The sequence below is a fragment of the Anguilla anguilla genome, chromosome 2, assembly GCF_013347855.1.
Source record: "Anguilla anguilla isolate fAngAng1 chromosome 2, fAngAng1.pri, whole genome shotgun sequence".
Lineage (NCBI taxonomy): Eukaryota > Metazoa > Chordata > Actinopteri > Anguilliformes > Anguillidae > Anguilla > Anguilla anguilla.
Genome location: NC_049202.1, coordinates 61542123 through 61555548, shown reverse-complemented (window position 1 = coordinate 61555548; position 13426 = coordinate 61542123). Strand labels below are relative to the sequence as shown.

General features: G+C 35.7%; 1 long non-coding RNA gene across 1 annotated transcript; it reads left to right on the top strand.

Annotated features, from left to right (window-relative positions):
* Nucleotides 1–4235: 4235 nt before the first annotated feature.
* On the top strand, nucleotides 4236–7328 carry LOC118221914. Its single transcript, XR_004764219.1, has 3 exons — nucleotides 4236–4258; nucleotides 5119–5196; nucleotides 7283–7328. It is a non-coding gene; the product is annotated as an uncharacterized LOC118221914 (long non-coding RNA).
* The last annotated feature ends 6098 nt before the right edge of the window (nucleotides 7329–13426 follow it).

Genomic DNA, 13426 nt, shown 5'->3' with positions numbered 1-13426 from the left:
TCTCCCTTTCTTAAGTCACTGCCTTGGTTACAAGTCAGTTTTAGAACAGGTTTCAAAGTTTTTATTTATTTTTAAATGCGACCTTAAAGTTCTTAATGGATCTGCATTTGAACAAACATTGTACACTGTAAAAATAAATAAAGTGCTGTAAAAAAGAGAGAAGTGTAGACAATAGGAACACTAAGTCATTACATCACTTTACAATAATTTAGCAGAAACTCTTATCCAGAGCATCGCACAGAAGTGAAGAGCATTTTTTTATTGGATCATCACCCGATCATAACTATTTATTACTCAGAAACTGCCAGTACGACTCATCCTCTTCGGTGTGTACATTCAGTTTAGACAACAAAAAAAAAAAAAAAATGAATACAGAGCTGCAGGACAGCCAGAAATCTTTCCAAAAAGAACAAAAAATTGAGACAGGTATTTGAATATGCAAAGACATTTTTATATCAGCCAATGACATTTTCTCTTCAATACAAAAATTTTAAAAAAAATTCCAGTGAAGGGAATCCTGACAACTGGAGTAATCCTTCAATGCAAAAAAATGAGGTTCCACCCATCTTCTGAAAACCAGTAATACAAGTGACTATGTGACAAGCACACCACTTGCAGTTCCTCACAAATAAAATTAGACTTGTTTAAAAGGCAGAAGTTTGGAAAGCAAGTTCCATCTTTTACTGTATTACTTGCTAAACAGAACTTTGAGATCTACTCGAAGTAAAGTCTTGTGTGCTCCAGTGGCAATTCTGTACAACCTGGATTAGTGTATTTTTATTTATCACACACAAACTGTGTGTGTGTGTGTTGTGTTGTGTGCACATCAGACCTTGGTCAAATACGTAGTTGTCTCAGAATGCAAACCCCGCCTTATGATCATATTGGCAAGCTCAATTACACCAGGCAAGATCAACAGAGCACAGAAAGTATTTGAATCCCTAAGAAACAAACACGTATTTGACCCAGGTCTGGTGCACATATGAGTGTGTATGTGTGTGTGTGTATATATATATTATTTATTTATTTATTTATTATTATTTATTTATTTATTTAAAAATATATATATAATATTATCTTATTTTTTATTTTACATTAAATTACATTAGAATTATCACAAAGTATCACCAACAAGGCATATAGGTCATAGGTCCATTGAAAATTAATATGTGTAATGTTAATGTAACATAACTATTAAGTGTAATATTACACAGCCACACATTATATAACATTATCCAAAAGAAATCCATTCATATCCAGTTATTTGATTCTGATGTATTTTAATAATTGTATTTAATTGTTTTGTCCACTGTGAACATTTTCTTTTCTGTTGTCACTGTGAATTTCTCTATATATGAAATTTGACATTCCTGTATTTATTATTATTATTATTATTATTATTATTATTATTTATGTTGTTGCTAAATGATTAAGCTGGAGCCCATTTCTACAGTGTTGCCACTCACTAATCTGCTTGCAGGTGTTGAACACAAACAGCTAAACTGGAACTACTGAGATGTATAAGGGAAAATATCCAAGTAGTGAGTACTGTCATTTGCCCAAATTTATGAACACTTCTGTGCTATGTAAATATACTTAACTAAAGCATAAATACATTTGTGGGGGACTTAACATATTTATGTTGTCTTGTAGAGTTCTGCCATTTATGAGGTCAGTATAGGACTGTTGTGAGTAATTTATTAACGTAAGATTTTTCTATTTTTCTAGACTCTGTAGCATTGTAGAAGCAAGAAACCCACTGATAACAGAAACCCTTCTGTTTTAACTCAGATATAAATGAACTGTCAACACTTGACTGTTATGTATTTTTTCATGCCTGATGAGTGCTGACACTGTTACAGCCAATGTAATGAGATACTGTCTGTGATGGATCCATATTTTTAAAATCATAAATAACACACACACATATATATATACTATATATATATATATATATATAGTATAGCTATTTCCTGATATAGTATGTGCAGGTCAACAACCATTTGTCATTTTTTATATGTTTGCCTTTCCTCATGGTAATGGATGTGAACTGGATTTCCATACTGACTCACCTCATTTTCATACCCCAGTGTACCTGGAGTCCTTGAAAGGTCAGAATGCAGTTCCTTAGGACTACTGAACTTAGAACAGTAGAATGTTGATGCAGATGCAATTTTACTTGATTTTACATGATGAATTTAGTTAATATATGAACATTTGTTGAATAACAAACCAAAGAAAAAGTTTCTATTTCCAGCTACAAAAACAAATGATAATTACTTGCTTCCAATACTTACTTACTTCCAATAATTTGTTTAATTGCAACTAAAGCCAAAGGAGACTATTTTGAGGAAAGTCATGTCTCAGATTATGTTTAAGTAAAAAGTCATATTTTTTATGTTATTGCAGGTAGATGTTGGAAAGAAAATAGTTTATACTTTGCTTTGTTACTCAGTAAATGTGCATGTGTTAACTTAATTTGTCTTCTACTTAAGGGTTTTTTTTTTTTAACCACAGGTGGCCTAATATTTTCGGGCCTGTATTATGTATACTTCAGATAATTTGACACTGATTGGTAATGAAGCTTGATTGATAGTCATTGGTAATGAAGCTTGAAAGAGCTGAGCAGGAATAAATATTTACCTTTTTTAACCCTTGAAGAGTGGGTGATCTGGAATGTTTCATCAGAAGTCAGTGTTCTAGAGCTCCACTGCTTTCAGTCACCAGCAGTGGTTGTTTTATCAGCATTAGGATTTTCAGTTAAGAGCATTCTAATCACATATTTGAGATCTCACATCTTAATTTGACTGTCTCTGTTCTGAAGATAGTAGTGGCTTGTGTTACAGTTAGTGACGCAGCCAAGGAACTAGACTAGACTGGGCTTTTTTCAAAGCATTTTTTGAATTCTCTTCTTGGTTTCTCCTGGACTTGATTGATAGAAGTCTTCAAACGGCAGGTTTACTTCAATTCAAGTGTTATTAAACCTCCTCATTACTTCATAAATACTAGTAATTGGTATATGCAGTCTTTGTCAGCTATTTTCCTGATACTAGTAGTGTGCAGGGTCAACAACCATTTGTCTTTTTTCTATATGTTTGCCTTTCCTCCATGGTAATGGATGTGAACTGGATTTCCATACGACTCGCCTCATTTTCCATACCCCAGTGGACCTGGAGTCCTTGAAAGGTCAGAAACACAGTTCCTTAGGACTACTGAACTTAGAACAGTAGAATGTTAATGCAGATGCAATTTTACTTGATTTTACATATGAATTTAGTTAATATATGAACATTTGTTGAATATCAAACTGAAGTAAAAACCTTTTTTTTTCTATTTCTACCTACAAAAACACTTAATTATTACTTGCTTCCAATACTTACTTCCAATAATTTGTTTAATTGCAATTAAAGCCAAGGAGACTATTTTGAGGAAAGTCATGTCTCAGATTATGTTTAAGTAAAAGTCATCCTTTTGTGTTATTGCAGGTAGATGTTGAAAAGAAAAAAGTTCATACTTTGCTTTGTTACTCAGTAAATGCGCATGTGTTAACTTAATTTGTCTGCTACCTAGGGTTTTTTTTTTTTTTTTAACCACAGGTGGCCTAATATTTTTGGCCTGTATTATAGTATACTTCAGATAATTTACACTGATTGGTAATGAAGCTTGATTGACAGTCCATTGGTAATGAAGCTTGAAAGCCCTGAGCAGGAATAAATATTTACCTTTTTTAACCCTTTGAAGAGTGGGTGATCTGGAATGTTTCATCAGAAGTCAGTGTTCTAGAGCTCCACTGCTTTCAGTCCACAGCAGTGGTTGTTTTATCAGCATTAGGATTTTCAGTTAAGAGCATTCTAATCACATATTTGAGATCTCACATCTTAATTTGACTGTCTCTGTTCTGAAGATAGTACTGGCTTGTGTTACAGTTAGTGGCGCAGCCAAGGAACTAGACTAGACTGGGCTTTTTTCAAAGCATTTTTGAATTCTCTTCTTGGTTTTCTCCTGGGCTTGATTGATAGAAGTCTTCTAATGGGCAGGTTTACTTCAATTCAAGTGTTATTAAACCTCTTCATTATTTCATAAATACTAGTAATTGGTATATGCAGTTTTTGCCAGCTATTTCCTGATACAGTATGTGCAGGTCAACAAACTGTTTGTCTTTTTATATGTTTGCCTTTCCCCATGGTAATGGATGTGAACTGGATTTACAGACGACTCATCTGATTTTCATACCCAGTGAACAAGGATCCCTTGGAAGGTCAGAATGCAGTTGCTTAGGACTACTGAACTTAGAATAGCTAGAATGTTAATGCAGATGCAATTTTACTTGATTTTATATGATGAATTTAGTTAATATACGAACATTTGTGAAAAACAATCCAAAGTAAAAACTTTTTTTCTATTTCTACCTACAAAAACACTTAATAATTACTTGCTTCCAATACGTACTTACTTCCAATCATTTGTTTAATTGCAATTAAAGCCAAAGGAGACTATTTTGAGGAAAGTCCTGTCTCAGATTATGTTTAAGTAAAAGTCATATTTTTATGTTATTGCAGGTAGATGTTGGAAAGAAAAAGTTCATACTTTGCTTTGTTACTCAGTAAATGAGCATGTGTTAACTTAATTTGTCTCTACCTAGGTTTTATTTATTTTTTAACCACAGGTGGCCTAATATTTTTGGCCTGTATTATATATACTTCAGATAATTTGACACTGATTGGTAATGAAGCTTGATTGATAGTCATTGGTAATGAAGCTTGAAAGCCCTGAGCAGGAATAAATATTTACCTTTTTTAACCCTTTGAAGAGTGGGTTATTCTGGAATGTTTCATCATAAGTCAGTGTTCTAGAGCTCCACTGCTTTCAGTCACCAGCAGTGGTTGTTTTTATCAGGATTAGGATTTTCAGTTAAGAGCATTCTAATCACATATTTGTGATCTCACATCTTAATTTGACTGTCTCTGTTCTGAAGATAGTACTGGCTTGTGTTACATTTAGTGCCACAGCCAAGGAACTAGACTAGACTGGGCTTTTTTCAAACCATTTTGAATTCTCTTCTTGGTTTCTCCTTTCCATTCCAGAATTGTGCTGATTTGATTTTGATTTATTTCACAGAAGGCAATGCTTCACTTGACGATTTTCTATTCACCAAAAGATTGTGTGAAAATAGCGAATGTAAACCAAAGAAATCGAGTAAGTCACATCCATATTACAAAGTAATTGACAATTACTGTTCACATTTCATTGTAGAATGGGAGAATTGGTAATTCAACTAAGCTCTATAACTGTGCAGTTGTGGCCCCTAGGATTTTGGTTTCCCTCACAAGCAATCTTTGGCCCTCTGCGTGGGGGCTTGATTGATAGAAGTCTTCTAACAGGCAGGTGTACCACCGTTCAAGTGTTCTTTAACCTCTTCATTATTTCAGCAATACTAGTAATTTGCATGCAGTTTTTTGGCAGCTATTTCCTGATACAGTATGTGCAGGTCAACAACTCTTCGTCTTTTTTTCATATGTTTGCATTTCCCCATGGTAATGGATGTGAACTGGATTTCCATACGGCTCACCTCATTTTCATACCCCAGTGAGACAGTGTCCCGCTGAGGGTCAGAACACAGTTCCTTAGGACTACTGAACTTAGAACAGTAGAATGTTAATGCAGATGCAATATTACTTGATTTTACATGATGAATTTAGTTAATATATGAACATTTGATGAATAAAAAACCAAAGTAAAAACATTTTTTCTGTTTTTCTACCTACAAGAACACTTAATAATTACTTGCTTCCAATACTTACTTACTTTCAATCATTTGTTTAATTGCAATTAAAGCCAAAGGAGACTATTTTGAGGAAAGTCCTGTCTCAGATTATGTTTAAGTAAAGTCATATTTTTATGTTATTGCAGGTAGAAGTTGAAAACAAAACAGTTCATACTTAGCTTTGTTACTCAGTAAATGTGCATGTGTTAACTTAATTTGTCTCTACCTAAGGTTTTTTTTTTTTTTTTTTAACCACAGGTGGCCTAATATTTTTGGCCTGTATTATGTATACTTCAGATAATTTTACACTCATTGGTAATAAAACCTGATTGACAGTCATTGGTAATGACGTTTGAAAGTCCTGAGCAGGAATAAATATTTACCTTTTTTAACCCTTTGAAGAGACGGTTTTTGGAATGTTTAATCAGAAGTCAGTGTTCTAGAGCTCCACTGCTGTCAGTCACCAGCAGTGGTTGTTTTATCAGCATTAGGATTTTCAGTTAAGAGCTTTCTATCACATATTTGAGATCTCACATCTTAATTTGACTGTCTCTGTTCTGAAGATAGTAGTGGCTTGTGTTACAGTTAGTGGCGCAGCCAAGGAACTAAACTACATTACATTACATTGCAGGCATTTTGGCAGACGCTCTTATCCAGAGCGACGTACAACAAAGTGTATAACCATAACCAGGAACAAGTATGACGAAACCCCTAGAGAGAAGTACCGGTCCAAGTGCAGGGAACAACCGCATAGTTCAACTTGGACCCTGAAGGTTAAACTGATTAACACTAAACAACGAGAACGGCAACAAACGCAGTCTATGGAAAAAATACAAGCAGTAGTTTAAGACAGATAAACTAAGTCACCTACGAAACAGCTGCCTAGTTACAACCCTAAGCTTACAGTAATTTACAGGGGGGAAGGGAGGGATGGGGAGAGGTGCAGCCTGAAGAGGTGAGTCTTCAGTCGTCGTTTGAAATGGGTCAGTGTCTCAGCTGTTCTGACCTCCATAGGGAGGTCATTCCACCATCGTGGGGCCAGAACAGACAGGAGACGTGTTCGGGAAGTGCAGGTGCGAAGAGGGGGAGGTGCTAGGCGTCCTTAGGTAGCAGAACGGAGGGATCTGGCTGGCATGTAGGGTTTGAATATCTTGTGGAGGTATGCTGGGGCTGATCCCTTGACTGCCTGGTATGCTAGGACCAATGTTTTAAATTTTATGCGAGCTATAACAGGCAGCCAGTGGAGGGTAGTGAGCAGGGAGTGACGTGGGAGTGTCTGGGGAGGTTGAAGACCAGACGAGCCGCAGCATTCTGAATGAGTTGCAGGGGTCTGGTGGCAGATGCCGGTAGTCAGCCAGAAGAGAGTTGCAGTAGTCCAGGCGGGATAGAACCATTGCTTGGACCAGGAACTGGTCTTGGGCTTTTTTGGGCTTTTTTCAAAGCATTTTTGAATTTTCTTCTTGGTATCTCCTCTCCATTCCAGAATTTGTGCTGATTTGATTTTTATTCATTTCACAGAAGATAGTGCTCCACGTGGCCATTCACAAGGCTCCAAAAGAGTGCATCCAAAAGGCCACGTAAACCAAAGAAATTGAGTAAGTCACATCCATATTACAAAAGTAATTGACAATTACTGTTCACATTTTATTGTAGAATGGGAGAATTGTAATACAACCGAGCTCGATAACTGTTCAATTGCGGCCCTAGGATTTTTGTTTCCCTCACAAGCAATCTTTGGCCTCTCTGCGTTGGGGCTTGATTGATAAAAGTCTTTTAACGGGCAGGTTTACTTCAATTCAACTATTCTTGGACCTCTTCATTACTTCAGAAATACTAGTAATAGATATATGCAGTTTTTGCCAGCTATTTCCTGATATAGTATGTGCAGGTCAACAACCAGTTGTCTTTTTTATGTTTGCCTTTCCTGATGGTAATGGATGTGAACTGGATTTCCATACAACTCGACCTCATTTTCATACCCCAGGTGAACGAGGATCTCTTGGAAGGTCAGAACACAGTTCCTTAGGACTACTGAACTTAGAAAAGTAGAATGTCAATGCAGATGCAATTTTACTTGATATTACATGAGGAATTTAGTTAATATACGAACATTTGTTGAATAACAATCCAAAGTAAAAAACTTTTTTTTCTATTTCTACCTACAAAAACACTTAATTACTTGCTTCCAATACGTACTTACTTCCAATAATTTCTTTAATTGCAAGTAAAGCCAAAGGAGACTATTTTGAGGAAAGTCATGTCTCCAATTATGTTTAAGTAAAGTCATATTTTTATGTTATTGCAGGTAGAAGTTGAAAACAAAACAGTTCATACTTAGCTTCGTTACTCAGTAAATGTGCATGTGTTAACTTAATTTGTCTCTACCTAAGGTTTTATTTATTTATTTATTTTTTAACCACAGGTAGCCCAATATTTTTGGCCTGTATTATATATACTTCAGATAATTTGACACTGATTGGTAATGAAGATTGAAAAAACCTGAGCAGGAATACATATTTACCTTTTTTAACCCTTTGAAGAGTGGGTTTTTTGGAATGTTCATCAGAAGTCAGTGTTCTAGAGCTCCACTGCTTTCAGTCACCAGCAGTGGTTGTTTATCAGCATTAGGATTTTCAGTTAAGAGCATTCTAATCACATATTTGAGATCTCACATCTTAATTTGACTGTCTCTGTTCTGAAGATAGTACTGGCTTGTGTTACAGTTAGTGGCGCAGCCAAGGAACTAGACTAGACTGGGCTTTTTTCAAAGCATTTTTGAATTCTCTTCTTGGTATCTCCTGGACTTGATTGATAGAAGTCTTCAAACGGCAGGTTTACTTCAATTCAAGTGTTATTAAACCTCCTCATTACTTCATAAATACTAGTAGTTGGTATATGCAGTTTTTGTCAGCTATTTCCTGATATAGTATGTGCAGGTCATCAACCATTGTCTTTTTTATATGTTTGCCTTTCCCCATGGTAATGCATGTGAACTGGATTTACAGACGACTCGCCTCATTTCCATACCCCAGTGAATGAGGATCCATGGAAGGTCAGAACGCAGTTGCTTAGGACTACTGAACTTAGAACAGTAGAATGTTAATGCAGATGCAATTTTACTTGATTTTATATGATGAATTTAGTAATATATGAACATTTGTTGAATAACAAACCAAAGTAAAAACTTTTTTTCTATTTCTACCTACAAAAACACTTAATTATTATTTGCTTCCAATACTTACTTACTTCCAATCATTTGTTTAATTGCAATTAAAGCCAAGGAGACTATTTTGAGGAAAGTCCTGTCTCAGATTATGTTTAAGTAAAAGTCATATTTTTATGTTATTGCAGGTAGAAGATGAAAACAAAACAGTTCCTATTTAGCTTTGTTGCTCAGTAAATGCGCATGTGTTAACTTAATTTGTCTCTACCTAAGGTTTTTTTATTTACTTTATTTTTTTAACCACAGGTAGCCCAATATTTTTGGCCTGTATTATATATATTTCAGATAATTTAACACTGATTGGTAATGAAGCTTGATTGACAGTCATTGGTAATGAAGCTTGAAAGCCCTGAGCAGGAATAAATATTTACCTTTTTTAACCCTTTGAAGAGTGGGTTTTTTGGAATGTTTCATCAGAAGTCAATGTTCTAGAGTTCCTCTGCTTTCAGTCACCAGCAGTGGTTGTTTTATCAGCATTAGGATTTTCAGTTAAGAGCATTCTAATCACATATTTGAGATCTCACATCTTAATTTGACTGTCTCTGTTCTGAAGATAGTACTGGCTTGTGTTACAGTTAGTGGCGCAGCCAAGGAACTAGACTAGACTGGGCTTTTTTTCAAAGCATTTTTGAATTCTCTTCTTGGTTTCTCCTGGGCTTGATTGATAGAAGTTTTCTAATGGGCAGGTTTACTTCAATTCAAGTGTTATTAAACCTCCTCATTACTTCATAAATACTAGTAATTGTTATATGCAGTCTTTGCCAGGCTATTTCCTGATACAGTATGTGCAGGTCAACAACTGTTTGTCTTTTTTATATGTTTGCCTTTCCCCATGGTAATGGATGTGAACTGGATTTCCATATGACTCGCCTCATTTCCATACCCTAGTGGACCTGGAGTCCTTTGAAGGTCAGAATGCAATTCCTTAGGACTACTGAACTTAGAACAATATAATGCTAATTCAGATGCAATTCTACTTGATTTTACATGATGAATTTAGTTAATATATGAACATTTGTTGAATAAAAACCAAAGTAAAAACTTTTTTTTTCTATTTTCTACCTATGAAAACACTTAATAATTACTTGCTTCCAATATTTACTTACTTCCAATAATTTGTTTAATTGTAATTAAAGCCAAAGGAGACTATTTTGAGGAAAGTCATGTCTCAGATTATGTTTAAGTAAAGGTCAGCTTTTTGTGTTATTGCAGGTAGATGTTGAAAAGAAAAAAGTTTATACTTTGCTTCGTTACTCGGTAAATGCGCATGTGTTAACTTAATTTTGTCTCTACCTAAGGTTTTTAAAAAAAAAATTTTTTTTAACCACAGGTGGCCTAATATTTTTGGCCTGTATTATATACTTCAGATAATTTGACACTGATTGGTAATAAAGCTTGATTGACAGTCATTGGTAATGAGCTTGAAAGCCCTGAGCAGGAATAAATATTTACTTTTTAACCCTTTGAAGAGTGGGTGATCTGGAATGTTTCATCATAAGTCAGTGTTCTAGAGCTCCACTGCTTTCAGTCACCAGCAGTGGTTGTTTTTTCAGGCATTAGATTTTCAGTTAAGAGCATTCTAATCACATATTTGTGATCTCACATCTTATTTGACTGTCTCTGTTCTGAAGATAGTACTGGCTTGTGTTACAGTTAGTGGCGCAGCCAAGGAACTAGACTAGGGCTGGGCTTTTATTCAAAGCATTCTGAATTCTCTTCTTGGTATCTCCTCTCCATTCCAGAATTTGTGCTGATTTGATTTTTATTTATTTCACAGAAGGCTATACTTCAGGTGGCTATTCTCAAGGCCCCGAATGAGTGCATCCAAAAGGCCCACGTAAACCAAAGAAATTGAGTAAGTCACATCCATATTACAAAAGTAATTGACAACTACTGTTCACATTGTATTGTAGAATGGGAGAATTGGTAATGCAACCAATCTCTATAACTGTTCAGTTGTGGCCCTAGGGTTTTTGTTTCCCTCACAAGCAATCTTTGGCTCTCTGCGTGGGGGCTTGATTGATAGAAGTCTTCTAACGGGCAGGTTTACTTCAATTCAAGTGTTATTAAACCTCTTCATTATTTCAGAAATACTAGTAATTGGTATTTGCAGTTTTTGCCAGCTATTTCCTGATACAGTATGTGCAGGTCAACAACCATTTGTCTTTTTTATGTTTGCCTTTCCTGATGGTAATGGATGTGAACTGGATTTACAGACGACTCATCTGATTTTCATACCCCAGTGATTCCGAAGTCCTTGGAAGGTCAGAACGCAGTTCCTTTGGACTCAGAAGAACTTAGAGGAACAGAATGTTAATGCAGATTTAATTTTGAATTATTTTATTTCATTAGAATGTTTACTTGTGCCAATTTACTTGTTTTTGTTGCAGCACATTTATGACAGAATCAGAATCAGAATCAGAATCGTATTTTATTGCCAAGTACATTTACACATACGAGGAATTTGTTTTGGTCAACACCCGAGGCAGCCATCTGCGGCGCCAACAGAATATTGTTTTCCAATATAATATAACTCCTTACCTATGTTTTTTTAACGATCATTTTTCCTAATTTCTATCAAGAGTGCCCTTTAGGACGCTCCTAAAAATTTTAACACAGAAATATTTACAGTGTGGGGGGAGTAATTTAACAGTTAAATATTTGCAGTTAAACTAGTTGCTTATTTACATTTTGCAGAAGTTCACTAGTAGTTCAACTACATACAAATTTGTGTAGCCCATTGGTTGTAGTAGTTAATTATATTTTTATCATTTTGAGGTGTAATTAACAGCAGGAACTACCAGCTACTTTTGGCATTAAAACATTTTTTATTTTATTTTTTATAATCCCTTTGACCAAATACCGCCTCCTCTCTCTCACTGCCTTCACTCTAATCCTTACCGGTGAGAATTACTCTGCTCCACTTCAGATGCCGACTGCCAATTGCCACACAATGCTAGTTACACCCACAGTGTTAAAGTGTATAGTGATTCTCCCCAAGGGCAAACTGAAGGCATTGCTCATATGTGCATCATGTTAGGGAAATATGATCATGATGATTTTTTGATAGTTTTTACACAAAGCGGTTTGAACAATGCTTTTGGAGTAGTCGTAGTTTTGCAGGACACATTTATTTTTAGGGTAGCTATTCTTTGGTTCAAGTACGAGGTAATTGGGAGTTTGTACAATACTATGTAATGTGAATTTTTTTCATTGATTTCGGTTGTTTATGAATACATTTGAATCCATTGTTTCATTAATTAAATCATTAATTCATTCATTACTTTTGTAAGACTGCAGCTCCTGCTAAATGCTTTTCATTTAGTAATGACCCTTTATCTATGCAGCGAGGTCCTACTGAGATCAGTTCCCAAAATTGTTTTTGGGATTTACCTATTGTTTCATAGGATGTGCTGTATTATTTCATGAACCTCAAAAGGAGAAGGTGTTCTGCATGTCACCTGAAATCACTGATTTTAAATGCTGTCTGGGGCCTGAGGGTTATTGTATTTTATTGAATAAACTTTTCTATTATTTCTTGAATTTTACCATTCTTTATCAGTCACTTACACATTGATTTTCACAATAAGATTCCCTGATTTGTTAAAATGCACAGACCAATTTGAGCCAAAAAAAAGCCCAAAAAAGTAATTTTACAAACATTACTGCCAACTGCGTGCATCCAAATCTGTAGCTACTGTCTGTCTCTGGCTTCCACCAAATGTCCATCCCGTGTTGCAAGGATGTGAAAATGTGTTTGTGATTTGACTAACTAGACAGGCTATTTGCATTTAATTTGAACTCAGAAAATCTTCTTGTGTCTTTTAAATAATACCAATCAGAGGAATTTGTTTCAAAACACTGATGAAAGGGTAGTGGTATCACACACTTCAGAAATGGCCACTAGATGACAGTAGATAGCAGTAAGCAAGATCAAAAAATCCCTCTTGTTTGAAGAATGCAATGCTCTCTCACACGCACACACACTCTCAGTCTATCTCACTCACTCACTCTCTCACACACACAGAGATTAACACAGATTAGAGAGAGCTGTACAGAGCACGATATAAGCACCAGAGAGGGAAACTAAAGCAGAGAATCACTGCACACCTTCTGTTCCCCTCTGCCTCTCACTTCAGCCTCTCTCCTTAGTGTCTTTTTACGCTCCTCTTCCTCAGACTCATCCTCTACTCTGAAAGCTTCTTTCAGCACCTCATGCGTCAGGGTCTCCTTTCCACAGACCTCTGCTGTTTTCAGTAAGGTTCATTGTTTGCCAATTCACCAAAACTAGATTGTCAGATAGTGAAGCGTGATTCATCACTCCAGAGATCACGTTTCCACTGCTCCAGAGTGGCGATTGTGCTTCACACAACTTCAGCCAAGTTAGGCTTAGGCTTATGTACGGCTGTTTGACCATGGAAACCCATTTCATAAAGCTC